This window comes from Amblyomma maculatum, chromosome 2, assembly GCF_055883805.1.
Source record: "Amblyomma maculatum isolate TAMU_Amacu chromosome 2, ASM5588380v1, whole genome shotgun sequence".
Classification (NCBI taxonomy): domain Eukaryota; kingdom Metazoa; phylum Arthropoda; class Arachnida; order Ixodida; family Ixodidae; genus Amblyomma; species Amblyomma maculatum.
Genome location: NC_139345.1, coordinates 15,566,032 through 15,592,313, shown reverse-complemented (window position 1 = coordinate 15,592,313; position 26,282 = coordinate 15,566,032). Strand labels below are relative to the sequence as shown.

At 49.1% G+C, this 26,282-nt stretch overlaps 1 long non-coding RNA gene across 1 annotated transcript; it reads right to left on the bottom strand.

The window, feature by feature from the left end:
* Positions 1-13,945: 13,945 nt before the first annotated feature.
* On the bottom strand, positions 13,946-26,282 carry LOC146198022 (uncharacterized). Its single transcript, XR_014704937.1, has 3 exons — positions 26,080-26,282; positions 22,397-22,480; positions 13,946-14,225 (listed from the first exon to the last, which is right to left on the bottom strand). It is a non-coding gene; the product is annotated as an uncharacterized LOC146198022 (long non-coding RNA).

The following is a 26,282-nucleotide window of genomic DNA, read 5'->3' as shown; positions in this document are numbered from 1 at the left end:
TTTTTGAAGCTAGATCAGGGTGCCTTAGAACACGAAGCTACAAAAAGAAGTTTAACAATGGAGATGACGCATGTGCTGTATGTGGAAACTCCAGTGAAACAATTGACCATATTATACTCGAATGCAATGGTATCCATCCGGACGTTGATGCAGGCGCAATCACTGTTCCTGAAGCTCTGGGGTTTAGAGATAACAGTGGCCGGGTGAATAAACCGGCGGTGGAAACTAGCAAAAAACGGCTGGAAGATTGGTGGCTTAAAAGCAGAGATGTGACATAATGTTAGTAATGTATAGGAGCAAAATTTAATAAATAGAATGATGGTTTAGTTAACCATTCTAAATCAATGATTAAGATATATGGAGAAAACTGAGCATGATAGCTACTGCTACCACCCCGTTTCAAAGGGGACGCTCCTATATTCCATCCATCCATCCATCCATCCATCCATCCATGTCTGAGGTGTACAAGGCGTCGCTGGAGCGACGTGCTGCGCGCAAACGCCGGTGCCGTGCCGAGGAGACAGATGAAGAAAAGCGAGGGCGGTTGGCTAAGCAACGCGCCTATGCCGCAGAATGGCGAGCCCGGCGGCGTTCTACAAGTTCAGTGAGCGAGCCAGTGTTCAGACCAAGATTCACTACTTTACGGACCACCAAAGCGTGTTCATTGGAATAAACAAACAGTAGAAACCATGTTGTGTCCAAAGTAAATCCTTTAGTTGCACAAAAGGCGAAGCCATGCCAAACCACCAGCAGAGCCAAGCGCAGCCAGGGAGGTATTGCTTTCGCAATCACTCAGGCTTAACCAGAGCTGAGCCACACCTATTTTTTTTTTTTTTGTATTGCGCACGCTTTGTTTGATACCTTGATGCCGCTTTGTTTGATGGGGAAGATACCATAACCCTTACTCTAACGCAATACATGGAATCGGGGGTCTTGTAACGTGCTTCGCACATACTCATAGAGGGCGGGCATGTACTGTGCTATCGAGGTTTACCAGAGACGAGAATTAGGAGCAGGCTCCTTGTCAATAAATATATAGCTGGTAATATAGTTGAATTGTATAGATTGAGATTGTGGCAGGTATCAGTTAAGCCTAATAGGCAGTATAAACTGAATGTTGTACAAGTATGCGCGCCTACATGTAGGTCATGATGATCAGGCAGTCGAAAGCTTCTACGAAAAAGGTGTAGAATCGGCAATGGGTAAAGCAAAAACACAGTGTACAGTACTGAAGGCGACTTTAATGCCAAGGGCAGAAAGCAAGCTAGAGACTAGGCAGTAGGCAACTATGGCAATATATTAAGGAATAAACGGGGGAGGTATTAGCAATTGAGTCTGCTGAAAGAAATAACTTATGAATCGTGAATACCTTCTTCAGCACACGGAAGGACCGGAAGTGGACATGGAAAAGCCCTAGCGGAGAGACTAAGCATGAAATTGACCTCATACTCTGTTCTCAGTAATGAAGACCAATGAGACGTTCCGCCAGTAACGAAAGAAGTCTTAGAAGCTATTAAAAGGAGGAACGCAGCTGGGGTGGTTCAGGTAACTACAGATTTGTTGAAGGACGGATGGGATATCGTGCTAGAAAAACTGGCCATCCTGTGTACGCAATCCCTGATGACATCGAAGGTACCGGAATCATGGAAGTACGCTAACCTTATCTTAATTCCTAAGAAATGGAGCGCTAAGGACTTGCAAAATTACAGACCATTAGTTTCAGTTGATACCATTTGGATCCCAGTTGAATTCCAGTTGAATTCCATTTAGATCCAACTGGAATTCAACTGGGATCCAAATGGTAATAATAATAATAATAATTGGTTCACAGGAAGGAAAGGCGCAGTATCTGTCACACTTGCTCTGTGGACACCTGAACCGCGCCGTAAGGGAAGGGAGGAAGGTGAGAGCGAAAGTGGAAAGAGAGAAAGGGGAGCCAAAGTGGAGGGCTACGGAGTAATTTCGACCTCAGCCATGCTCCAGATGGTGCCTCACTCCTAGCACGGCTGCACAGCAAATCCCATTCTCGTATGGGTAAGCTGTATACAGTGTACAGAGAAATCATCGGTCCTGTCCCAGGTTTCTCAGTCCTACCCCCTCCACCCAATCGACCCCCAATTCCTGTCTTTTTGGATACGGATGGTCTCACCAAACGTCACACCCCTGCAGCTGCCTTCCAGCAGGCAACTGCAGCCCTCCTTGAGGAGTGTAGAGGATCTACACTCCTCTTTACGGATGGCTCGGTTCGACCAGCTACCTTCCAAGCAGCTGCTGCTATGACAGCACCGCAGCTAGACCAGTCTAGGTCCTGCCGCCTGTCATTCCCTGCCAGTTCAACAGCTGCTGAGCTGGCCGGTCTACATCTAGCCGCACAGTACATCGCTTCCAGTGTCCCTCCTGGACCTGTGAATGTTCTGTGCGACTCCAGATCTGCTCTGCAGCTCCTGACTATCTACCACGGCACCAACCTCTCGGTGAACATTCTCCGAGCCCGCCTCCTAGCCCTTCAGGACTCGGGGTATCAACTGGCCCTACATTGGGTTCCAGGACATACTGGAGTCCAGGGCAATGAAGAGGCGGATGCCCTGGCCAAAGCGGCGCACGACAACGGCGCCCCAGTCACTGAAGCTGTCACACCTTTTGACTTTTCAAGACCCCTCTTGATAAGGTCGATAAGGTCTTTCCATCCTGACCGTCGTATTGCCGCTGGTGAACATCTCCAACGGCTCTCTGACAAACTTCCACGGAAGGACAAATCCCTCCTCCTACGACTTCGAATAGGCTGCACGTGGACTCCGTCCCGCATGTATGCCTGTGGCCGAGCTCCCAGCCCAGCCTGTCCCTCTTGCGGCAATACTGGCACACTGGGACACTTGCTCCTCGTGTGTCCAGCCTCCGCTGGCCATCGCCAGAAACTTATGAATGGCTATCGGAATCTTGGTCTCCCTGCTGATACGGAAGGGCAATTGCTCTTCCCAGCTCGGAACCAACTTTCTGCTCACCGGCTCCTCCTGATTTATCTGGAAGAGTCTGGCCTCAGCTCTGTTCTGTAGGCCTGCATGGGCCTATAGTGCTTCGTGCGAAAATGGCGGCGACATAGGCGGCGTCAGCAACCTTCCCCTCCCCAACCTTCCCCTAATCCCAACTTCCCCTTCCCCCTGGTCACCAAGAGTGATGCCACAAAGATGGCTAACATAAGACGTGACCAGTACCCCCTCCCCAAAAATAAAACATAGTCACCACCACCACCACCACCACCTGGGTGGGCGGTGGTGGTGAAAACCTTTATTCTAATTCATGGAGGTGTATACACTAGGTGGGATGCCTAGACAGGCACTCCATTGGCGTTTGCCGCAGCCCGGGCGCGCTGCGATAAAACCTTTTGGGCCTCTAGGGTTCAGCAGCCGGACAGAGTCGCCTCCCAGTTCTCTCGGGTGGGGTTGGGGATAGGGGGCAAAGATGGGTTTTTCTGGCAGGCCCACACCATGTGGTAAGTGTCAGACACCTCCCCACAGTGCGAGCACAGCACGTCGAATTGCGGATCAAAATGTTTTAGAGTAGCCGGGCACAACATGGGATCTTTAACGTGCGCTGACATCGCACAGCACACGGACGCCACTTCATTTCGCCTCCATCGAAACGCAGCCGTCGTGGTCGGGTTCGAACCCGGGAACTCCGGCACAGTGGTCGGGCGTCTTACCACTGCACCACCCCGGATTTTTTTTTTTTCTTTATTGCATGGATTGGTACAAATACATCAGTAAAGGATCGTGGTTGCCCCGGCGGGGCGGATCCAAGTAGTATGATCTGGGAATTGTTCCTTAAACCATTTAGACCAGTTACAATTTTCGACTGGGATATTTACTAAGGTAATCGCTAATAAGATCAAGGCAACGTTAAACATTAATAAACCAAAGGATCAAGAAGGATTTCGGAAAGGGCACTATACCATCAATCATACCTACACTATAAACCAGATGATAGAAAAGTGCTCGGAATATAACCAGCCCCTATACATAGCATTCATTGACTATGAGAAAGCATTTGACTTGGCCGAAACTTCTGCGGTCATGCAGGCATTGCGAGATAGATCTGGGTGTAGGTGAGCCATATGCGAAAGTACTGGAAGATATCTATAGTGGTTGCACAGCAACCATAGTTCTGCGTAAAGGAAGTGATAAAATTCCGATTAAGAAAGGTGTTAACTGATTGATTGATTTGTAGGAAGGGAAAGGCGCGGTCTCACTTGTTTTCTGTGGACACCTCCACCGCGCCGTAAGGGAAGGGAGGAAGGTGGGCGTGAAAGTGGAAAGAGAGAAAGAGGAGCCGTAGTGGAGGGCTACGGAGTAATTTTGACCACCTGGGGATCTTTAACGTGCGCCGACATCGCACAGCACACGGACGCCTCTTCGTTTCGCCTTCATCGAAACGCAGCCGCCGAGGTCGGGTTCGAAGTAAGAAAGGTGTTAGGCAAGGAGACACAATCTCCCCAGTACTATTCACAGCTTGCCTAGAGGAGGTATTCGGATACTTGAAATGGGAGCAGTCAGGGATAAGGATCGATGGAGAATGTCTCAGTAATCTGCGATTCACTGTTGACATTGCCTTGCTAAGTAACTCGGGCAGGGCTTAAAGTCTTCAAAAGCGGTCTCAGACCCTTCGCGCTCGAATGTATAAGGTCTGCATTAAAACGAAGCAGGCTGCCATTTTCTTGTTCAAATCTCAGCGGTTTCAGGTACAAGTTTATCAGTCTATATAACCCCGATGCATGGTCACATATTCGCTCTGCCCGCTCGGTCAGCTGGCATTGGCTCTGCGCGGGACAAGGGGCATTCTGAAGTAGTGTGAGGATGCTCCATTAAGAAGGCAGGAAGCGATAAGGAAGGCGACGCAAGGACGGATACGTTACCTAAAGGGGTGAGTTGGCCAGCTGGCCCTGTGATTTGATTATTGTGCGTCCACACCGCCATTCTTGCCTCGCGTCGCTGAGAGGACACTTGCGCGTCCGGCGCTCGCCGGCGCGTTCTTGCAATGCCAGGAGCCAAGCGGCTGAAGCCTTTTACGTTTTTCGGCCGTGTGCCGCAAGGCACCACAACGCTAGAACTGACGAAAATCCTAGTGAAACGTTTTTCGAAAACGGAACTTGGTGGCGTTCAAGATTTCACAGGCGGGAAGTTCGAGATTTTCCTGAAGACTAGGGCTGCTGTTGAGAGATTCCTGAACGATCCCGTCGTAGATGTTAAGGGAACTGCGGTGACTTTTGAGTATCGAGGCACGCGCGCGAAGCTGGTGCGCGTCTTTGGCTACTCATCGGAGCACCATGACGTAGAGTTGGCAAATGCACTTCAGCCCTATGGAAAAATTGTCAGCGTTGCCCGCGAGACCGTCCCCGGTTTCCCGTTCGTCACCACGGGGATCCGACGGATAAAGATAGAGATGAAGGCTGAGATTCCGAACTTCCTGGATGTGATTGATACAACCATCCAGTGCGAGTATGAAGGAGTCAAGAGGGTATGCCGCAAGTGCGGATATGAAGGCCACATGGGCGCGAGTTGCAACACGCCACAGTGCGAGCGTTGCGGCGCGTATGGGCATGAAGTGTGCGATGCCGTGTGCCCTAAGTGTGGTGAGGACCACGCTGTAAAGGCATGTAAGAAGAGGACATTTGCGTCCGTGCTAGGGAATGAAGACGTGAATGAACAGCCAGCCGATTATTGGGAGCAGCCCGCACCAGCACTCGCGCTGGCAAGTCCTGAGAACCCGAAAGATACCGAGACGCAGGGTGATGCGTCTACAAACGCCGTCACCGAGGAAGATAGCAAGGAGGCGACGGCTGCGGCCGCGCCATGTGAAGAGTTAGAAGAAAAACAAGCAGAAGTTGTCTATGAAGACCACGAGGTGCCCCCAACGTCCGCTGCCGGGAAAGCGGTTACGGACATTGCCGCACCCTCTACAGCGCCCGAACAGAACCCCGAAAAGAAAACTGAAACTGGACACTGCCAGGTGCCCTCAGTGGCCGCCACGGTAGAGGAACAAGAGTGTGCAGCCGGCGTCGATGCCGCAAAAAAAGACCGATCGGTTGAAACTGAAGAAGATGAAGAGAAGGACATGGATACGACCACAGTGCGGCCCAAACGCAAGCGGAGTCCCAAAAAGAAGAAAACCAAAAAATCAGCACCATCAACATCATCGGAATCTTCCGCCGACGCGCCGTTGACGAAGCGTGCGTTTCTGAAAAACCCTCCACCAATAAGCGAGAGCAGCTCTGACACTGAAACAGAAATGCCGAGCCAACATCGCTGTCACATTTGCAACACAACGAATTGTGATTGCTACTCGGACATCTCGGACATCTACGACGCCGATTCCACAGCGGAGTCGCCTTCCGCTTCTCCCACTGCTCATGACACCGCTCCCTCCTCATGAGGTGGTCGCGCTTTCCCCCTTTCCTTCCTTTAGCTACATCCTGGCCTTTTCCTTCGTTCTCGCAACGCTAAACATTCGCGGCTTTACTAAAGCACCGAAACAAGCTGAAACAATAGACATAGCCCGCGCCAAAAAGATCGACATCCTCGCACTTCAAGAAACTTATATTCACCGGCAAGAGCAAATTGAAAATTTTGACCTCCGTTTCAGCACAAAATCCTATTGGAGTTTCGGAAGGAAGGGTTCAGGGGGAGTTGCGCTCATTTTCCTAAGAGACGCCGGCCTGTCAGTCCTACGCCATGATAGGGACAACGCAGGACGCTTTGTCTCGATTGACCTTAACAATGGCATGCGCATCATTAATGTATATGCCCCATGCCGTTTTGGACAGCGAGAATTTTTTGAGGGGCTAGAAGAGAGATTTATTGGCCCAGCCAAAATAGTGTTATTGGGCGATTTTAACTGTGTCCTCTTCAAAGAAGACCGCCGCTCTCTTCGGGGTACACCGCGGCGGCTTAGACGAGACCACAATGGCGCACAGGCCTTGCGTGATCTGGTGGAGGAGTTAGACTTAACCGATGCTTGGCGCGCACTACAACCTGGTCGCGCCGGCATGACCTGGTCTGGCCGTGGTCTCGAAAGCCGTATTGACCGCGTCTATGTCTCTGCTAGCGTAGCTGATTCCCTGCACTCTGTGTGGGTATTCCCCAATGCCCTAAGTGATCACAAGCTGCTTATCACGCGCTTGTGTGCGGCTGATATTTCTCCACGAGAAAAGGGTTGCTGGAAATTAAACACGCGACTTCTGGATGACGAGCGTGTCCAGCAGGAAGTCGTCAAAGTTATAAAGCGTTACGTCTCCCCTAACATGGATGCACAAAGCTGGGATAATATGAAAACCTCCATCAAGATTTGCCTCCAAGAGTGGGGGAAGAAGATGGCGCGGGAAGAGAGAGAAGAAATCCGAATAGTCTCGGATGCCATCATCGCGCTATCGGCCCCATTTTCTCAGGGACCAAGCATCCCCGCGGCGTTGGCCACCCTGCGTAAGGAGTTCCATCGTCTTCTAAATCGGCGCTGGGACAGACTTCGCGCAACAGCACGCGCTGAACGATGGGAAACCGAGGCATGGTGTTCGCGTCATCTGCTACGCCGTCGCCTTGCCAGAAAGAACGAAACCCTCTCTGCAGTCGAAGATCCACTCACCGGCCATATTGTTACGAACCCTGAGCAGGTATTGAGTTTAGCACGCGATTTCTACATCGAACTTTATGCTGCTGAGCCCTGCACCCCCACATCGTTCCAGCTGGAGGTAGCAACTGACGCACCTAACCTAGACGACACATGGCTGTCGTCTGAAGAACTACACACAGCCCTAAAACAGATGAAGCCAAACAGAAGCCCGGGTATGGATGGACTCCCGCCAGCTTTTTACATAAAGTTTTGGCCGTCACTAAAGACCGCTTTCACCAACTTAGCAAACGACGCCCTAGAGCAAGGGGAACTAACTCCAAGTATGAACGAAGGCCTCATCACACTCCTGTGCAAGGACACTTCCAGGAGCAGTGACCTTAAAGCTTGGAGGCCAATAACCCTTCTAAATACGGACTACAAGGCAATTGCCAAATGTCTCTCCCTACGCCTGACGCCTGCTCTATCGTCAATAGTAGGCCCGCAACAGGCTTGCTGTGTCCCAGGCCGTTCGGTAGAACTCCACGGCATGGCTCTGAGAGACCTTTTGACATGGATGGAATCACGCAGCATCAATGGCTTTCTTTGCTCCCTGGACCAAGAGAAGGCATTCGACCGCCTGAGTCACGAGTACCTGTTTAGGACACTTGAGCTCGCGCGCATTCCCGTACAGTACATAAATATGTGCAAGGCGCTTTATGCCGCACCACAAGCAGCAGTCATTGTACAAGGGCGCATCTCAATGCCATTCCCCGTGGAAAGGGGTGTCCGTCAAGGTTGCCCCCTCTCCCCGTTGCTCTATGTCATAGCGATTGAACCCCTCCTGCAAAAGATTGTTAGAGATGGCGGCATCCACAAAACACCTTTGCCAGCTGGCCCTCCCTGCACTCCAGTGTTCGCCTACGCGGATGACGTTTCTGTGGTGGTGCCAGACACAACATCACTGGAGAGACTACTTGAATTAACTGCGGAGTACTGCCAAGCGAGTGGGGCTCGCCTCAATCACAAAAAATCCACTGTTATGGCCTTGAACGCGACCCCCTCCCCTACCACTATCCAATCGATCTCTGTTACTCGCGAGACACGAATCCTCGGATATTTCTTCGATTCGGCTGGGCCAGCGCCTAGAAATTGGAATAGGGCTGAAGAGCAACTGAGCATCAAAACCCACAACCTTGGTGCTCTAAAATGTCCCCTGACTGCGCAGGCCACCATCATCAAGACAATGCTGATTTCTACCCTCAGCTTTGTGGCCAGCATTCTTGACATCCCCCCAGACAAGAAAAAACAGCTCCAGAAACACATATACCGCTTTTTGTGGCAGGGAGCCCCCGATAAGGTAAAACGAGCCATTGTCTGCCTGCCCAGATTCAAAGGTGGCCTGGGGCTGCCCGATCTGGATATTCTCGCAAGGGCTCTGCACATCAAATGGACATTCAGAGCCGTCGAATGCGACATGCCGCTAACAAAAACTATGGCTTCGTACTATCTGTCGACACGGCTGCGAACATTCACTGAGAAGGCCCTACAACACAACACCCCGCATGCAGGGTCGCCCCTATCATTTTACCGAACCGCAGCCACAGACTTAGTGTACCTGAAAGAAAACTCGTCTGACGTTGACCCACGAACCATGCACCTGAAAGATATTATCAATATGATCACCCCTCCGCTCCCTGCCCGCCTATCAAGATACATGCTATGTGCAGAAAGACCCAGTTGGCAGTACATAACCGCCCATTTCCTCGACGCACGCCGAGCCTCCCTGATGTGGAGGTTCGCAAGAGACATCTTACCTATCAGAAGGCGTGCCTTCGTCCCTGCGACGTCAGGAATGATTGACCTGTGTCCCTTCTGCTTGGCCCGAGAGACAGCGGAGCACATCTTTCTTGACTGCCTAATTCCCGCAGCACTCCTAGAGCGTCTGAGAGATATGTTCGGCCTCCCCGGGATCCCATACCCCACCGTGCGCTATTTCAACCCGCTTCCAAAGGAAGGGCGCAAACAGTTTGTCTTGACACTGGCAGAGGTCAACTATCAGGTGTGGTTGGCCCGCTGCAAAGCGGCCTACTCGAACAAGACTCCGAGCCTCCATGAAGTGAAGGCCAAAATCAGAAAAGAACTATGGTTCCACCTAGAGAGAGAGAGACGCCACTTAGGGAGAAAGAAGTTTTTTGAAGAATGGGGACACCCCATGGTGATCTTCAAAGAAGAAAACGGAAAACTCGAAGTGAGATATTAGAAGACTTGCTCGCGTCAGGCTTCGACCCACCGGGGTGGTGCGGACGTGGTGCATATGCACTGCGACCCCGCCCCGGTGGGAACAGGCCGGATTGCATGAGCCCCTTGGCTGGGAAAAGCCCGCTCCCCAAAACAAAAAAACCCCCAAACCTTATGGTGCGGGAGGCCTTGCCTGGGGTAGCCGTAGGATGATGATGGTCGCAGGTTGAGGTCTGTACCCTCACAGGAGGATCGCACCTAGTGCATCCTTCCTTCCATCTGACAAGGCAAGGGGCATTCCCAAGAGAAGGGAATGGGCAGAGTTATGGATGGAACACCACCGGGCGGTTTTTGGCAGGCCCAAACAGAATGTAGTGTGGGTAGTTGATAGCAGGTGGGACACTTCTCTTGGTCCGGGTGGGGAAAATCAGGTGTTTGTGGTACAGGTTACGATACGTGCGAGTCTGAAGTTTACGACATGCCACAGCTTCAGTCTTGATAAGTTTTGGCAGTGTACTCTGTGTACGGTAGTACTGTCTGATATTCGTGTAAAATTGTAGAGCTGCGCAGGCACCCGCTGATTTTGCTTCCTTCGCTGCTTCCGTCGACAATGCCCGGAAGGTTGCTGCTCAGGCGAGCGCGTGCGCACTCTCGTTGCCGGGAAGGGAGGCGTGTCCAGGTGTTCTCGACAGATCCTGGGATAGTGAAGAACTACCTTAGCTAGTTGATGCCGGTTGTACTTAGAGTGAATTCGTGTGTGTTCAACTGTACCCCAAATGTTCGGATGTTGGGCCATCGTGAGAGGCCTTAATAACTTCATTACGTCGGAACAACCAGCAGCCAGGACATCGTACTCGCTGCGAAGTTCTTAATGTTCTTCCTGTACAAAACGTCAGTGCGAAGACGCGTGGGGTGGTGCCTTCTTGAACGAAAAGTCCGTCGGGAAGGTCGTCAGTTCACGTTGTGGAGCTGTGCGACGCGCGATGAGGGCCTTTATCAGAGGCGGGTTCGGCAACGCCACCTCCAGATGTCGCCGGGCTGTTTTCCCGACTAAAGCCCCTTGATACTTTGATTATCAAGGGACTTTATTCCCGACGAGGAGAGAGGCCTTCCCGCCCAGTGCTGCTATACAGGCGAGGCAGCGGCGAGCGAAGGCCAAGACGGGAAAGCTGCTCGGGTGGTGGTGAACGACGCATATATTCCGCGATGTCACGGGGCTGTAGACAGGTAATTACGGTGAACTGGCGGCGGCGCTGGCGGTGGATGCTGTGGCGGCGAGCGACGAGCTACGGACGCGTATGTTTCGGTGGGTTGTGCAGGCGAAGGAGCGATGGAACACTGTGGGTAAAGGACACGTTGTACTTCGTGAGGGCGCAGGTTGCCATATTATCAGCAGGCGGAAGCAGCTGCCGAAGCTCATCTCGAATAACCGTGTGGATTATGTCACGGAGGTTCGCGGCATCACGAGAATTGACCGGAAAGCGGGCAGCTGAAAGGTTCGAAACGCTGGGAACTCCCGCAAGATGACGATAATGCTCCTCCCGAGTGACCAAGGTTCGCGCTCGATGTTCTTCGCTTCTGTTATAAAATCTGCTAGTGTTGTCAGCACATCTCAAATATGACCGCAGAAAATATCACCCCTAACACCCCGCTTGAGTGCACGCCCCTTTTTTCCTCTGTCCTTCGGGGGTCGGCCTGAGCCCTAAGTCGCAAGACGCGTCTAGAGTAAAACCATCAGGTCGCTTGAGTCAAGTTTGCTGAAAGTCCTCTGCTCATTGTAGATCATATTTAATGATGAAAGTCTTCCATAGCTCGTTCTTACAGACATCCAAGGATCTAAGGGTAGGCCTCGTGGTTTTCAGGCTAATGGTGAGCAGTACTGTCCAGGCAAAAATACAAATTCTGCAGGCAGTGTTCGGCAGTCCAGCCACTGTGGCGGGCCACACGCTCATACTGCTCCAGTCAGTCTTTTACATCTCAAAAGACATCCCCATGGAACGTAGCAGCCGTACGAGGAGTCATCGGCAGATAGACTACGGACGGTTCGCGAAAGGAGTCCGTCTGCTGACATTAGGTCGTGATACTCCGGGCTATTGGAAGTCACGCTCAAGCGTTGTTGCCGGAGTTAGGCAAAAGAACGAATTCGGGAGCGAGTCCCTGAAGCCGCCGCCTGGCATGTATCCCGGCCTGCTTGTCGAAGGGGCGGTGGCTGAGACTTGGGAACGGACTCAGAGCAGCGGGCGTTGAGAAGCTGCGCTGCGTTTATCCAGCAACCATCTACCAGAATGTCACGGGTTATTCTGTCGACTCGATACGGCACTCCAGATGGACTGAGCCAAGAAGAGGGCTGGAGCGTTCAGGCGCAAGAGGAACGAACAGGAGAGGTAGCCTAGGCCAAGCGGCGGCCGATTGTTGTTGTTGTTGTTGTTGTTGTTGTTCTCCTCTAATGTGATGGCACATACCCACACAGGGGAATCGGCCAAGAATTGGGGTGCAGAGATATTAGATTTTGAGATGTATAACTACATCGGAAAAATAAAAAAATATAAATAAATGCTAGGGAATAGAAAAGGAAATGTAAATATGATAAACCAAAATATATAAGAGTAAATACTAACGCACGCAGTAGGAGAATAGTAAGATTTATATGTACAGATTAAAACTTCAAAGCATATTAGCAAGGTAGACGTTTTGTTTCTAATAAGAAGTTTTGAATGGCGTTAAAAACATACCTGTGGCTGTACCCAAGCATGGTGGCACCGAACGATAATAAAATTTGGCTGCTCAAATTAAGACCCAGCTGTTGTAACGGCTTCCCTAAGTACCGTTTTCTCATCACGGTAAAACGGCGGCAAAATATCAAGAAATGATCTATTGTTTTCGGTTCCCCGCAGAATGCGCAGACAGGAGAAAGCGCCAAATCAGACCTATGCATATAGAAATTTAGGGGCGGAATACGACAGCGTAGCCTGGTTAGAGAGACCTCAGTCTGCCTTGATTGACATGATTTCCTATTCCAGGAATACTTGAGGTGCAGGTAGTCATCCGAGGATAAAATAGATCCAGACTGCGTGCTTAATAAGGCACGCCGCCGAAATCGTGCTGCTGTTATGTACGCTGTTGCCGGGAGGATGGGCAATACAGGGCCGTTCAGAGAATCTTTGGCTAGTCTGTCTGCAACCTCATTGGCTGTCACATTGCTGTGTCCCGGTACCCACACTATATGTATGAGGCTCAAATGTGAGGGGAGCAATGAAAGAAAGGTGTTTAAAATTGGCGAGTCCATATTCGAAGAAAGCGACAAGCACAAAGAATAAGAGTCTGTAATTACAGCCACTGTTGAGTATGTTGGGTCTAGTTTGCGCAGAGCAAGCACCACCGCCAGCAACTCCGCCTGGAATATTGGAGTAAAATCTGGAAGACGGACTAAAAAAGCCCAGTCTAAAAGCGGACAGTATATTCCAACGTCGGCTTTTTCATTAAATTGAGAAGCATCCGTTGCTATCGTTATGCTAACGGGAAGACTTTGTAAATGATCTTCTAATAATCCATTTAAAATGTGAGGTGATAAGTGTTTTGCATTATTTGGGAAAATGTCATCATAGACAATTTGAACCGACGATGCACTTACTTTTGTTGGAAGGATGTTAGAAAGGACTACGTGCAAAGGTTGTAACAGATTTTGCACTAGAATTACGTGCGGGGTATGAAACCGAGGCCATCCGACTCCAAAAAAGGAGTCTGGCTCGCAACAAAAAATTGATATGGAGCGGTGGAATTGTGATTCATATATTTTCAGATACGTCTGGACAGTCAAGAATTGTAATCTAGTTCTACACGCACTCCAAGCGATCTTCCTCTTCTTCTTGCCGCCGTTCCGCCCCATGCAGGCAGCAGCAATTATTGTTAAAATGGGTGACAATATAACGTCATATACTTCGTCGTGCAATGAGCTCTCGAACATGTCGGAAGAGCCAGCTGTGACGCCATCATTGTCAGCGCCAGTCATTAAACTTTGCGACTAACCCAGTCTAATTTTTATGACTAATCATGTTTTCCCTTGACAAGGCTTATGATGCCATGTTATTAAAGAAAAAAAAGAGCCGTTGCCAAAAGTTCTTGCAGACAGTTTATTCATTGCTCACCCAAACACTGCAATGCAGGCAGAGCTCGGCTTCTTCCATCTTTCTTTCACTTTCGCCGTCCATGTCATTTTGCGGTGATTGGTTCAAGACGTCTGCATGTCAGCAAGCCTGCCTTTCACATGTATACGAGCTCCAATGCGCTGCGACGTTCGTAGCAGGCACTTCGCGGCAAGCACTGCGGGCAGTCATGCACTGACACCTTTTCTTGATAGCACCCAGACTTGCAGGTATTGCATCTCGGGGCTGAAAGGAAGGGAAAAGAAAACGAGAGAAAAATTGCTGCAGCTATAAGCTTAGTCGTTTAACGCATCGAGCAGCATGGTATGATTGGAGTAGAAGGCTCTGGATCTATGCGGAGAGCGCTGACGGCATGCTTTGCCCTTTAGTCCTGTTATTTTACACATAAAGGTTGCAGCGCAGTCCGAAAAGTCGTTAGTGTCTGCGGCACGACATGGCTGGCCAAGCGGATGTGGCCCTTGTTTTCAACGCGCTTGGCTCTGTGGATGCGAAAGAAACTGTGCGAAGTTATGGTGGCCAGTCGCAGCCTCAGAGAAGCTGCTTATTGCGCTTACACCCGCTTATACACGTATACATCGGTGACGATTGACGGCGCAAGCTCGTGGCATTCGGTGCGTTGTTCGATTCCGTAAAGCGTTCGTTGAAACTTAGAAGGATCTTCAAAAGGTGGTTCGCAGCAGTCGCACTCAGCTCGTTTTATTCAACGCCCATCAGAGTATAAAACTGAATTAACATTGCTCATTAAACGGTGCACTATGCTGTTTGCTACCGCGTATTTTTCCACGAGATACGCAGTAAGTATGGTTGCAGGCGACACTTGTTATCGACCCTGTTGCGGTAGTTACGATCTACGTTGACAAAATTCTTCCTGTGATTTGTAAGCGGAAATGAATGACGGTACGGTCTAGCAATGCTAATTTGCTGTATCGGTGGTCAACTGTACGTCGAAAATGCCACCAAGCCTGAGCCTGCTGGCTGTCGGCAGGGGATGTATGCATGAACTTGAAGAACACGCATCAACCGACTGAACATAGTTATCTTGGAAATCCATGCCTTATTGCGTGCCGACAGCTCACGTATTTCGTGAGTGAATACCTGCGCTTGGAAATGATTTTTCTAGTAAGCCAAATAAGAGCTAATGTTGCATGCATGTGACAAGCGATCACTTAATTTTCAGCACAATTGATTGATTGATTGATTGATTGATTGATTGATTGATTGATTGATTGATTGATTGAATGTCCTTTATTGATTGGGAAGGCTCATGGCCATGGATGGGGATAAAGGGGAATAGACAGAATCTTCATTGTTTAGGTCGTCACTCGAATCACATTGCTCTAACCAGGCCACTAAGCGAGCCATACTTGGCAAATATCATCTGTGTGTTAGCATCAGTTTCTAGAAGGGAACCGGTAGTTCAGGCGGTAGGGTTTGATCTCGGAGCGTCCAGTAGAAAACGCAGGGCAATCCCAGAGTAGATGAGATATGCCGCAGCGAGTTAGAGTCGTACAGTGGGGGCACGTAATCATTTTCTCCGTATACTGACGCCAGCAGGCAATAATACGTGGCGTGTAAGTCGCATGGGCGATGAGCTTATTCAAAAAGACTTCTTGAGTTCAGGTAAGATGGGTTTTTCTCGTAAAAGGTGGGTCTGGTGTGGCCACCTGCATGCGATGCTGACTGAGGCTACGAAGACTGGTCCGAGTATAGTGCATAAGGGCAAGAGAAGGGGTGAGTTGCCCGCCCAAGGTCGAATAAGGATGAAGCAAGGGGGGTGGGGAAGTAAATGTGGACATCCCACCTGCCAAGGCAGCCGCGGCGTGTGCCACCGCATTGCCCCCTGATTCGTCCGAGTGACCTGGGGTCCAGGGAATAGCGACAGTTCTGGTCGCGAGTTGGTGGCGTTTAAGGAGGCGCTGTATGGCCGTAGCTGTTGCATCTTGTGAACCCGGAGTAGCGATTTCCTTCCAAGCTTCATAGGAATCAGTAAGAATACGAATTGAACCAGTTCCGGTGCAAGGCACTTCTGACAAGGCTCCCCAAATCGCGAGGAGTTCTGCATGAAGAGGGGTACCTTGAGGTAGGTGGCAGGCATAAGCGCCTGAAAGGGAAGGCACGGCCGCTCAATGGAGGTCCATTGAGCGGCCGTGGGGAAGGGTTGTCATTACATACCCAGCCCATAGATGCAAAATCGCTTGTAATCGATGCGTCGGTGTATATGTCAGTCGTATCAGGGATTCGCTCTTGTCGGTGATGGGCAGCGAGGAGCTCCCGGGGAATGACAAAATCGCGGTTTATAGGTCGGCGATGGAGGCTTGTGACTCATCTCCCAAGGGGGAAGAGATGCACATAGGGCTCGTTTTGTCGTTACGCTGTTCATCCCAGGACAGCAGGCGACGTCCTTGGACAGTGCTCTCTAGACGTATTCGATGACGAGTCTGTGACTCGGTTTAAACTATGGTAGTTAGCGGTGGAAGAGCGGCGAAACGCTCAAGTTCGGCTATAGGAGTGTGCTTAGGTAGACCGGTAATAGTGCGTAGTGTTGCGCGATGAAGGCGTTCGACCTTAGCGAAGTCAGTCTTCGACAGTTGGAGGACGGGTGTGCCATTGAGTATTTTTCCGACCGCCACTGCTCTGGCCATCGCACGGCAGGCATGTTGCCGCGCACCGCCGGGCCGGTTGGACAGGCGACGAATAGTATGTAGCAGTGCTGGCCAAAGGCGTTGTAGCTCATGAACCCACTTCTGGGGACTGTTGCAGCTAGAGATGGACAGGCCAAGAATGCGGATTTGCCCATTTGAGGAGGCGATGTGAAGATGGATCTGCATACTGGGGTTGGTTTTATGTTTTGCGTAGATACTAATCAATTCTGTTTTATGTGGTGCGAGTTCGAGGCCAATTTTGGTTAGTGTATCTTCAAGACAAAGAAGGGCCGCCTGAAGTTCAGTCTCCATAGAATATTTGTCTGCGTAATCTGCTGCCTCAGTCCAGACGGTAATATCATCGGCATAGCGAATCTTGCGCTTGTGCTGATTTCCAGATTCTCGGCGACGCGTGTCATGGCCAAGTTGAGCAATATGGGTCCAAGAATGGAGCCCTGAGGTACACCCCTATCCAAGTAATAGGTTTTGGGCACCCATCCCGGAGCTTTTCCATGTAGCTGAATGGGTCTAGATGTAAAAAAAAAATGCGGATCCAGATTTGGGCACAAGTACTAGGAAAGCGTTTGGCGAATTCCTCCAGGATAACCTCATGGCGAACATTGTCAAAGGCTTTGTGTATATCGACAACCAGGAGATAGTTAGGTAGCGCTTTACGATGAGCTCTATTCAGAACTCTTCGCAAAAGCCAAAGGCAGTCATGCGTTCCGAGGTTAGGGCGGAAGCCGGCCTGAGCTGGATGAAATCCAGGACTGACGTATTCAATGTAGTGACTAATTCGGGTATGCAGCAGGCGCTCGATGAGTTTACAGAGATGTGAATTCAGGGCGATTGGACGCAAATTACCAGGAAGTCGAGGGTTTTTGCCAGGTTTAGGAATAGGAAGAATAAGAGAAAGCTTGAGGTTATCCGGTACCGTTCCGGTCTCCCAGTAAGAATTAATTATGTCGAGAAGGGCATCCTGGACTGCCGAGTCGAGATTGCGAAGCTCCTGCCAACTGACTCGGTCAGTACAATATTATGGCAGAACACGCGCTTACACCAAGCTTCGCACATTGGCAGTGTGTACACATCGGCCGAAAAAAAAAAGAACAATTTCATTAGGCCCGTAGCATGGCCAGAGTAGCAAGAAGATTCGAAGAGCTGAAGTGAGAACGGAACCGCTTCACTGACTTACCAGTAAGCACTGCAGAGCCTAAATGTCGTTAAAAGCTTGTGGTTCCCGTACACCGGCCGCACGCAAAAGTACAGAGTGCCCGTGTTTGCGCCTTGTCTTTCTCTCCCCTGTCTATTTAGCGCTGTTTTGTCGGAGACCTCGCATCCGTAACTGTGCTCACCGTGCTAGTTGTCTTCCTCGTATTTCGACGGTAGTTGTCCACTGAGCTGGCGAATTAGCGTTCTAAGGAAAGTCTCGCAAATACTTCAATGGTGGCTGCGCGAATCCACCAGTGATGGCGCGAGACGTGAATTCGACTTTACGCCAGTTTTGCGCTTATAAGAGCTTTTAGAGTGGCATGTTTGCTAAAGTGCGGCGCTGGTGCTTCACCAAGGAGCGTCATCTGCGGCATAAAAGTAAACGGCGAACTTCGCCCCCGAACCGTAAGTGCGACCTGGGACAAGGCGCTGTACCCGCTGTAACCAGCAACCAGCCTTACTGTAACCATGCTTACTGCTTTTATCGGCGCGGTATCGTGTGGCCTCGTGTGCGTTGTGCAGGAAGCGCTTGCGTTGATGTTCTGGCAAACCGCAATGTGCTCTGAGCAGCTAGGTTTTGCGAACATGTCAGCTCTGCGCAGAATATTGCTGCAAAACCACCTTGCTTGAAAAAATAACTGTTGTCGATCGCGCCTATGTTCCTCGACGACGTAGTAATGAATGCAAAATGTGCCGCATCACAGCCATAACGTCGTAATAATAATAATAATAATTGGGTCACAGGAAGGCAAAGGCGCAGTATCTGTCACATTTGTGTCTGTGGACACCTGAACCGCGCCGTAAGGGAAGGGAGGAATGTGGTAGTTAAAGTGGAAAGAGAGAAAGAGGAGCCGTAGTGGAGGGCTACGGAGTAATTTCGACCACCTGGGGATCTTTAACATGCGCTGACATCGCACAGCACACGGACGCCTCTTCGTTTCGCCTCCTTCGAAACGCATCCGCCGAGGTCGAGTTCAAACCAGGGTATTCCGGACAGTAGTCGGGCATCTTACCACTGTACTACCCCGGCGGGGCGTCGTAAAAAGCTCATTTGTCGAGGTCAACTAGGTATCTAAATCTTCCAGTAGGCTTTATGCCTCAAGGTTGTTGTTGTTGTTGTTGTGGCTGTAGGAAGAAAGAAAAAAAATGCACGGGCCTGCTACTGGCTCTGTAGCTGAGCCACCTCCGCTGCCTCGTGCAGATAGAAGAGAATATAGATAAGAAAGAAAAGGAAGAGGGAAAGAAAGACGCGCGCCGCAACAACAGCCGTCGTCCACCACCAGCGGTGGCGTGTGCAATGACGGCCTAGAACAGATAAAAATTCGGTGCCAGGCTAGCCCCCGCCACAGGCGGCGGTGACCCACCTGTACCAGCCCCCGCGTCATTTCTCAGCGCTGTTACTGTGTTCGCGATGCTAAACATTTCGGAAATGTCCAATTTTGACAAATGAGCTTTCTCATTTGTCAAAATTAGACATTCCCGAAATGTTTAGCATCGCGTTAAAGCTCATTTGTCAAAATTGGACATTCCCGAAATGTTTAGCATCGCGAACACAGTAACAGCGCTGAAAATAACCGCTAAAATAAATAAAAATGCTCTCGATAACCGGTAGCCGCCTTCAGGCATAAAGCCTACTAGAATATTTAGATAGCTAGTTGACCTTGATATAGGGTGAACGACAACAACGCGAAATGACAAAGTCTAATGACACGTACGGGTGGTGAGAACAGTGCTCTTCTTTTTGTGCCCTCTCACCCGTGTCGCTAAAGAAAGGAAAATTCTTCTCTGGCGGTGCTCCTGTTCCCCACGTGCCAGTTCTGACTTTGAATCGTTGGCTTGTTGCGGCCTCTTCCGCCAGATGGACGGTGCGGTGCTGGATCGCAGGGTCCGCGCTTCGCAGCAGGGTATCCCAGGCTTCTCTTCTTGTAATATTTTGCCCTATCCCTGGAGATTGTGGGCACTCCCAAATTATGTGGTCGAGGGTCCCTCTCGCCCCATAGTGTTTGCAGAGATTATTGTCCCTAAGGTCTGGTAGTGCGTAAAACGCCCAGACCGGGTTCATGAACGTATTAGTTTGTAGCCGCCTCCACGCGACAGCTTCTCTATTATTTAGTCGAACATCTGGCGGGGGTACCAGTCTACGTCCCAATTTATAATGGTCGATGATTTCCCCGTTATTTTGCAGACGCTCGTCGTATGCCCAGTGTTCGAGGGGCTCGACGGCTACCCGGAAGTAGAGAGCTCGGGCTAGCTCGTGAGCCGCCTCGTTAGGGACGGCAGCGTGAGCGGGTGTCCAAATTAACTGAAGTTTCCTATTTATCGTTCTTTGGGTGAGGATTTTGGCCGCCTACGGCAATATCCTCCCCTTCTCAAAATTTTGAATGACAGTTTTTCTGTCGCTAATTATGAACTTGGCTTCTGTTACTACGCAAGCTAGCGCTATCGCAACTTCTCCGCAGTCTCTATGTTGCGGCCGAGGGGATTCCTGTGTCCCTCGGCCATCGACTACCGAAGCTACCGCCGCACCTGTTCTGCCACTTGCCGCACCAACATAGACTACTTACTTTGCTCCCATGTTCTTGAACCGTCGCTCTAGAGCTTCGGCTCGTTTGACCCTTCTTTCGACATTAAATTCTGAATGCATATTATAGGGAAGGGGGGATATACCAAGGCATTCCTGATTTCACTATTAATTGTGACTTTTTTTTGAACTCCTCTGTCTGGGTTGAGGCCTACTTTTGCAAGGATTACCCTGCCCGTCTCGGTCGTGCTTAGTCTCTCTAATCGGGAGACTCGCACTGCCTCCGCCAATTCTGTCCACGTGTTATGCACCCCGAGTTCGAGTAGTCGTTCGCTCGAGGTACCCGTGGGCAGTCCTAGCGCCTTCTCAACGCATTTTCGAATTAGGCAGTCTAACTTCTCTTTTTCGCCGGCCTTGATGTCCAGGTAGGGCGTGACGTAACTGATTCTGCTTATTACGTATGCCTGGATTAGTTTTAGTAAATTTCTCTCCTTGAGGCCTCTTCCTTTAGTGGCGACCCTCCTCAAGAGCCCGAGGGTTTGCATCGCGTAACTTTCTAATTTTTTCAGGACCTCTCCGTTATGGCCGTGGGATTGAATGACCATCCCCAAAATCCTGATCTGATCTACTTTTGGCACCGGTTTGCCCTCCACCTGAATATGAAACTCCCCGCTAGTCTTGCACCGGAGGTACTTTGGGTTATAAATGAACAACTCAGATTTATGCGGGCAGCACGAAAGTCCCCTTTTAGCCGCGTAATCGACAATGATGTCGGTCTCTGCCTGCAGGCGTTCCTCCGTACTCGCATCCATGGTTAATCCAGAGGTTAATATCGTCCACATACATGCTAAAATTTAGCCCTTTGATTTGGTTAAGTTTACCCGGGAGGCCTCTCATTGCCACGTTGAATAAGAAAGGCGATAGCACTGAGCCTTGCGGGACGAAAGTCTAAGGTAAGCGGAACAGCATTCTTCGCAATCATACACTTGCTCAAGGAGAGAAATTTGAATTACAGGGAACATGCACGCTCCATCTGATGGAACACTGCCGACTGAGTTCCGAGGCTGCTCAACTTTAAGCATTGCGAAGTCAAACGGACTTCGCTCTTCTCAATAATTCGAATTCGCAGCTTGCCTTTGTAAGAACATTGGCTTTGCAGACGTAAATCTTGCCGTGCAAACTTCCCGTTCCCTGTTAGTGGTGCTGAACCATTAGCTACCTGCAGTACCGTGTACATAACACGGTTCCTAACTGTCCAAGTATGTGTAAATACACACTCGCGATATGCTACTGCTTATATTAGAAAATCGTCGACCAAACTATTTGGCCTCAATATTCTGTCATCTTGCGCTTCTCGAAAATTACATCAAAGCCCAGGTGGTTGACATGTTATCAACTGAAAAAGATATGTGACAGGTTACACGAGCATTTGTCTCGTATAATAAAATGCCCCACTTTGCCACCTCGAAAATGCAGTCTGTGTAGCTTAAAAAAAGTATAGCTTTGCGGCGTGCAAAGTATTTTATGTTGTATCCCGCAACACTGTTCAGTATGAACTCTCATGTGCGACGCACCTGTGGAAAGCTCAGCGCGACCCGTGGCTAGCGGAGGCGCGACGACAGGACAGAATTGCGTGAGAGGAAGAATAGCTTTAGGGCTCCCCGCCAAGTTCATGCGACCAAAGGTCCAAAGCAGATTTTAGTTCCCGATCCTCTCAAATTGTGCATCACTTGTATATATGCAATCCCTTGACAAATAGTATGCAATGCAAGGAGACAGGCACTCTCAGTCAGTAAAGCCACCCAGAGAGAGAGAGAGAGAGAGAAAGGCGGCAGGCGCCAGCTGAAAAGGCTAAGCTGCCGTACAGCTTCAGCTTCAAAGGGTGTTTCTTTTTTCTGTTCTTGTCGATACTAACCACGCTGCCGTTGTACTGCCTGTATGATTTTCATCGCAGACGCCATGTTATCTCCGCTTCATAGTGCCGAGTAAGAAATTAAATAAATGTTTGCAGTAATACTTACGACAGACGCAGATGTTGCACAGGCTGGGGAACGCGATGCCTAACTCGCAGGGGTAATCACATGGAAAGGCCGGCGCACAGCGTCCTGCGTGACGTTGTTTTATTCTTTTATTATTTTTAAACCTTCATATTGTCACAAGACAGAACACGACGCCTGCATGGGCGCAGCGCAAAACACTCGCGCTAGACCTGCCGGCCATCAACATCTCAGTGCTAAGCCTCGCGAATTCTCGATTTATGTACTTACACCGCGTGCGCATTAGTACATGAAGCTTGCGAGTATGCTCGCTGTCAACGCGCACTCAGTATCCAGCGCTTTACAATGAGCTTGTTTGGAGTCCCAGTGCGGGGGGAACGTATAAGAAAAATCGCCGTGAATGTGCGAACTTCAGCTATAGCTTTCAACAAATCCTTCTCTCTTATTTCAAATCTCTGGGTTCAATATCGTCATAGCCATATATTGCTTAAGGTATGACAAGTCCGCAATAACCCCCTGGTCTTGCATTCACGGCGCCGAATCAAGGTTTATTTTATTTTATTTATTGATTGATATAGGTACTTGCAGCGCCTCGAGGTCATTATTGCAGGGTGGGACAAGTGCCGGAACATACAATCATTAAATGGCTAATGTCCACAGAAATCAAAACAACTATGCACAGTCGTCCGCAGAAAAAAAAAAAAAATTAAACATCAATAAATAATTTCGGTGCCAACGGTCTTCAAGGCAAAGTGCTTCAAGAAATTGCAGCATAGTAAATGGACAATTGTATCAGGCTCAATACCACCGACAAAAGAAATGAACTAAACGGAAATATATGCATCTAGGGCAGACTGTGTCACACACACACAAAAAAGAAAAAATCGGAAACTCCAAATGCATTTTACATTCACCAATGCTCTTCTGAAGCTTATTCCATTGCGCGGAAGTATAAGGGGGAAAAAATGACTTATGATAGATATCTGTTCGAGAGCGGGTTTCAAGAACTTTCAACTCGTCATCTAATCGTTTAGAGATGAAATTGGGAGACAAAATGTAAGAGTTCTTTATTCCTGTATGAGCAGACTAAATTCGGAAACAAAGACTTAATTCAGCAGTTAATCCGCGGTGCGCTTCAATTTTCCTACCAAGATTCTTTTTAAGTGATGTTTACTGGTAGGGAAGTTATAACAAGAAACAAGCCTTGCTGCTTGGTTATAGATGCGTTCAATCTTTCATGTAATGATAGAGTTTTGAGGACCTCCTATCGCGCAAGCGTACTCGATGTATAGAACGAACATTTGTTATGTAAAGCAGTTCTTTTAATGTCGGCGGAACAATAGAAGTTACACCTAACGAAGTTTAGGACTCGAAACGAATTTAAGGTTAAATATTAAGCGAGTTTGTTCAGCGTCGAATTTTATGAAAAATAAACCACGAGATATTTGCAATGGTGTACCTTTGCAAGATGTAGTCCGTCAAAATTATAGGCTGATCTCACAGGAAGGCATTCACGGGCGAATGACACAAGTTGACATTTGGAACTGTTAAAAGACATGTCGCACTTAGTGCGCCAAACCTGAATTTAATTAAGAGCACCCTGCAAACTGCTAGCATCTTGATCATTTTCTACGTTCCTCTAAGTAACACCAATCATCCGCATATAATCACACTTTGCATTGGAGATATTGTATCTGTCACAGAAAGGTGACTCCCGACAGCGGATAATGTCACCAGACGTGAACAGCCCCTGCTTAATTGACGAATGGCTTCTGAGTTCCCGCAGTCACACATTTACACAGTCGCTAGTATGAGATATACGCTCAAAGAAATAAGATATGCTGCAAGCCGTCACAACAAGAGGAACGGGAACTAATGTGCCGTAAAATAAAAATAGCAGAACTAAGCTGACCGACTAATCGCATGGACATGTAAAAAGTCAATGTGATCAACGGATGAGACTTCTCGAGCAGCAGTCTTGCTCTTCCGTCTCGCAGGCGACGGTCCGTGTGAGGTCTCACTGGGCTAATTTAGTGTACTTCAACCTGTTTGGCCGATGTGTGCATGAACGTCCACTGTATGCCATAAACAGTCGCTTAACAACGGAACAGGATCAGACTCTCCTCTTCCCTGCAAGCAGTATTGGAATGATGAACAAAAGATATATGAAACAAGGCCTCAATGTACTAGCACTGTGAGCAAAAGCAACGTCACAATCACGCGTGAATTGATAAGTACGCACATGATTAGAAAGAGTGGGGGTGCTTGCATTACCACCCATCGGTCAAGATTTATAAGACAGAATGTACGTATATGTTTTAGACGTATACCTTTATTTGCCTAACTGCGTTCCGGCGCGTACTCATCTACTTGTTGCTCCCTCCTGCCTCTTTCTCCTACAGTGACTATAATGAGCTGTTTATGAAATTTATCGAGTTGCAAGTTGCGAAAGTGCAGTCGGTTCTCTTATACCTCTGCATGTGTGCTCTTTGTGTTGCATTTCTTCATCTATAAACTATCTGACAACTGTTCCGCAAGTATTTTTTATAGCATCTAGAAATTTTCTTTCAAGCTTTTAATTGAGCGCAGCCGACAGTCGCAGGCAATTTGTTTTCAAGTAGTCAAGGGTTCGACGAATGTTCGTCTGGTCAGGCATGGTAGTAGGGTAAAAAGAATTGCAGTCACTGAACAAGCCAACATGAAAAGAGACTTTTCGGAACCCGCATGGGTTGAAATTGCAGTCACTGAACAAGTCAACATGAAAAGAGACTTTTCGGAACCCGCATGGGTTGACTTGGTCAGTGACTGCCATTCTTTTTACCCACCATTTTGTTTTCATCGACCTCCAAGCGTGTTTGCAGCTGTAGCCGCCTCTGAGTTCTTTGGGGGTATACGAGCCAGCGCAATCAAGAGTTTCATTTAAAGTCTTTCGGTTCCTACCGGACTACCGGACGGTCTTCACCACTGTTGTGACAGTATAACTTTTTACAAGGGTGAACGCCCGAAAGTGACTAAAGGCTCGACTCCATAGACACCTCTGCGTCCTACGGGCCGGGCGCCGTGCGCGCCTGCGCAGTGAGCACCGGGCCCCGGCGCGCAAAAAAAGTGGTACACAACTTGGTACAGACCCCATAACCACTATACCACCACGATGGCTGATGGGACAAAATACTGAGAACGTAAGTCTGCTATGCTGCCTTCGCTCCGGGGCAGGAAATTTGCAGCGTGACCACCGAGGATGGTACCCAGTGTATACTACGGGAACTAAAGCCTTTTCGAGACTTAAGGTCTTTCACAATATGGCCCATGATGCCTTTTTGACAATATTTAGGATGAAGCCGGGAAGAAGGAGGGGTGAGGACCATTCGGTATATTAAATATGTCTTCAACGATAGAACTGCTGATGTTGTGGGGGATGTAAGGTCGGACAGAAAGAACAAGCGCTTATGCCGAAATAAGGTTTTTTCATTCATCTATTTATCGGCTATATACAGCCGCCGTCCTCCTGCTTCTAACGCTCACTGTTTTATAGCGTTGTCTTGTTTAGCCAGTCTCCGCCATGATTCAAACATTATTTTCGAAGAAATTCTCGCCTCCTCAATGTCCATGTTACGCAGGTTATCATGAATGTATTCCAAGAAACAAATCACATTAAACACCACTATTGCAATGAGTTATAAGTGGTCAGTGGCACATGCATGTCTCACCTTTTGCCATAGCCACCAGGACTGCAGTAAGAAGAACGACATAGATAGACTTCAGGGACATCGTGGAACACTGCAAGAATACAAGGTGGCTTTAGGTGTACTCTACCGCGGAACTCAACTGCAGCTTCCAATACGACTTGTGCAACAAGTTCACATTTTTTATTTTGAAGCGAAAAGCTTCACTACGGGGGTCGGAGCCAAGC